We start from the raw sequence: 3,789 nt of genomic DNA on the forward strand, positions 1-3,789 counted from the left end.
GGAAAGCATGTTCAGGCAAGGATGTATGGAGTGGCCAAGAGACTGGAGGACCTTTTAAGGTGAAGTTACAGGATTTTGAATAGTGAGGGGATGAGAAAATGAGAGGGTGAAAGTTTGTGATAAGAGAGAATATTACCAGGGTTTAAGATACTCAGGTGGGCTAGTTCTGAGGATATATAGAACATGAGTTCCATGAGGACAGGAGTATTTCAATTCTGGATGCCCAGTATGTAGGACAGAGTGTGGCATATAATTGATGCTCAATAAATATTTTCTGAGAGCAGCAGACAGGGAAGTTTAAGATTTAGAGTTGACGCCTGGCGGGCTATAGTCTATGGGGTCACAGAGTCAGACACCACTGAAGCGACTGAGCACGCACGCGGAGTAGACTGAGGGGAAGTTAACAGATTAGATGAGATCAAAGAAGTCTGGTGAAATTCTCAGAAAACTTGTATATGACTCTTTGTTTTTCTCTTGCTGCTTTTAGAGTCCTCTCTTTATCTTTACCCTTTGCCCTTTTAATTACATGCCATGCTGCGGATCTGTTTGGGTTCATCTTGTTTGGGACCCTCTGTGCTTCCTGAGCACGCATGCATGCATGTGCTTCCTGTACCTGGCTATCTGTTTCCTTTTTCAGTGGGAAGTTTTCAGCTAAAGTTTCTTCAAGTACATTTTCCATCCCTTTTTCTTTCTCTCCTCCTTTGAAACTGCTATTGTGCCTAAGTTGGCACATTTTATATTATGCCCCATAGACCTTGTATGTTGCTTTCATTTTTAAATTTGTCTTTCTATCTGCTGTTCTGATGGGTTGATTTCCACTATTCTATATTCCACAACACTTATCTGTTCTTCTGTGTCATATAGTTGACTATTCACTGCTTCTAGGTTGCTTTTGGAAGTTGAATTATCTAATTTTTTATTGGTTCATCTTTATAGTTTCTAATTCCTTTTTACAGTGATCTGCATTTCTATTAATGCTCTTTCTTAACCCGGTTAGCATTTTTATTGCCACTTTTTTTGAACTCAGGTTCTGGTAGAGTTATGAGTTCTATTTCTTCATTTGTTCTTTCAGGGGATTTCTCTTGCTCTTTTAATTGGGAGTAGTTCCTCTGCTTTTTCATTTTGCCTAACTTTCTTTTACTCTGTGAATTTAGGAGAAACAGTTATCTACTGTGGTCTTGAAGGAGTGTTTTTATGTGGGAGCATCCCTGTGTATACTGTGTGTGTCTGATGTCTTTGGTGTGAGAGTTCTTTTTGATATGGACACCAACCACGTCTTTCCTCAGGGTGTGCTGGACATTTTCACCTTGAAGGAGGGGTGTTTGGTGTCGGGGGATCCAAAGCCTGTGTAGGGTGTGAGGTGTGGGGGCTTCCCCTCTGCTTTATAGCTGTGACCACCTTGTCAGGGTGTGCTGTGGTCTGCTCCTCAGTTGTTGGAGTAGAAGTCACCCAGTCTCCATTTCCTTTGAGTGCATGCCATGCCCCAAAAGAGGTGATTCCTAAAGCAAGTGGGGCTCATGTGCTCACTGCGGATTGATCACCTGTGTAGATATCTGTGGCTCCACGTAGGAACAGCCCATGGTAGCATCCTTTCCCTTGCTGTGGTCATCCCAGATCTAGTGCAAGGCTGTGGTGTGGGGTGGGTGGAGCCAGAACATCCACCAGGTTGGGGCTGGGAGCGAGGGTGTTGTGGCTGCAGGGACTGGGGTGTCTGTGCTGCTGCCAGAGGTCTGGGCTGCCTCTGTGGCAGTCTTCTCCCATTTTTTGCTGTATTATGTAAGATTCAGAAGTGAAGATTATGTATCAAAACGCTGATTTCCTCTTTCTGGATCTGGCAAATAGTGCTAGAGAGTAAATTGTGATTTGGTTAACACTTAAAATCTGGCTCCCTCTACTGGAGGATATGATACTTTTCCTCCTTTCCTTTTAACTGAGGTCCAAAAAGCACTGGCAGGATTAGGGTTCACACTTCAGGTTTTTCTAGTCCTTGTGCATATGGAAATTGCCTGGTTGATCAACTGGGCACATATAATAAATTATGTATGATGCACATAGATAACATTCTGTAGCAATTACTGCATCAAATTAATACGTATTTCTTGATTGCCTCTGTAAGGCAGATGCAAGATATGCAAAGATGTGTGAGATATGATCTTTGCTCCTCAGAGAGCTTATAGTTAATTAAGTTATATGAATGATGATTCCAGGGTATACATAGCTCCCTGTCTGCAACTCCCAATGGCCAAATTAAGTGACCTTTTTCACATTAAGAAGCACTGGTTCTTGACAGATGATTGATAATTTCTTTGCATAGCCACTTAATCTCCTTTATTTGGTATTGGTTCCCATATAGCTAGCTTTGAGGACTTTCTGAACTAGAAATTAGTGATTTTAATGAAAGGGTGATAATTTGTGTTGGGGTGGCTTACAAAATTTTTTTACTGTAGAAAATGATTTTGAATTATCAGTGAATAATCTAAAATTATTTTTTAATGGAAATGTCAGACTCTTCATAAGTTGATTGATTTCTTAGAAAGCACATCTCCATATTTGGTTCTATTAGTCCAGCTGTTTCAGCCTTAAGCTCATCTTGCAATCCTAAAATGCCTGTATAAATCTTTTGTAATCAGTTCAGTATATTACTTTTATCTGCCCGTTGGAACTTACAGTCCATTGTAGTAACACCATTCCTACCTAACTATATGTGTGTATACAGACCCTCACCTAATCGTGAACTACTAGGGTGAGAGAACAGAGACCAAAAGCCATTCTAACTTTGTTTGGACCACTCTACTGCTCATTTATTCTGCTGCCTCAAGAAGCAACATTTATATAGACGTAGTCCATTGTAGTGTTGGTCAGAGCTTCAAACCCCAGCTCTGCCTTTTGCCAGCTGTTTCACCGTGGGAGGGCTTCCCAGGTGGTACTAGTGGTAAAGAACCCACCTGCCAATGCAGGAGACACAAGAGACACAGGTTCAATTCCTGTGTCAGAAAGATCCCCTGGAGGAGGAAACAGCAACCGACTCCAGTGTTCTTGCTGGAATAATCCCATGGACGGAGGAACCTGGTGGGCTATAGTCCATGGGGTTGCAAGTTATTCACTCCATCCTGAGATTGTTGTGATGCATAACAAATTAATATACGCAAAGCCATTAGAACTGATTCTGGTACATAGAAAGCACTTATATGTATCACTTACATTATTATCACTCAATTTGTATGTGCAAGGAAAACTAATATGGTATATAGAAATTCTAAGAAAGGATTCAAAAGTCAACTTACAAAATGAAACCCAACTGAATAAATGCTATTTCTTGCTGGTTCTGGACACACAGATGTGTGTGTTGGGGGTGAGGGGGCAGGCGGAGTTTATCTGGGGAAAGAGTGCCTTTTCAGTAACTGCAGGCATCAGGGTGAGAAACCTCAGTTCTGATCTAATAAACTAAATGTCATTCCCCTGCTGCTCCCACATTTTCTGCTTAGAAGTTCTAAAACCATTATGGAAATGATTTTTAAAAGTCCACTGGGGAGCAGGAACCTCTAGAGTCAAAGCAAATAATTACACTTGAGCACAACACATCTCTTCCACCTGAAAATATGTTTAGAAAACAGGTTCTTCTATTTCTAAATCATTGTTAATTCTTGGATGCTAGGTTTTAGCATCAGAGAAAAGGTACAACTGCAAACAAAAGGACTCTGTGTTCTTAATATTCACCGTGTCACATCAGGTGCTTCCTCAGCACCTCTCTTAAGACTTTAGACAATATGAAATGCCTTCCAGAGCTGA

The sequence above is a fragment of the Cervus elaphus genome, chromosome 29, assembly GCF_910594005.1.
Source record: "Cervus elaphus chromosome 29, mCerEla1.1, whole genome shotgun sequence".
NCBI lineage: Eukaryota > Metazoa > Chordata > Mammalia > Artiodactyla > Cervidae > Cervus > Cervus elaphus.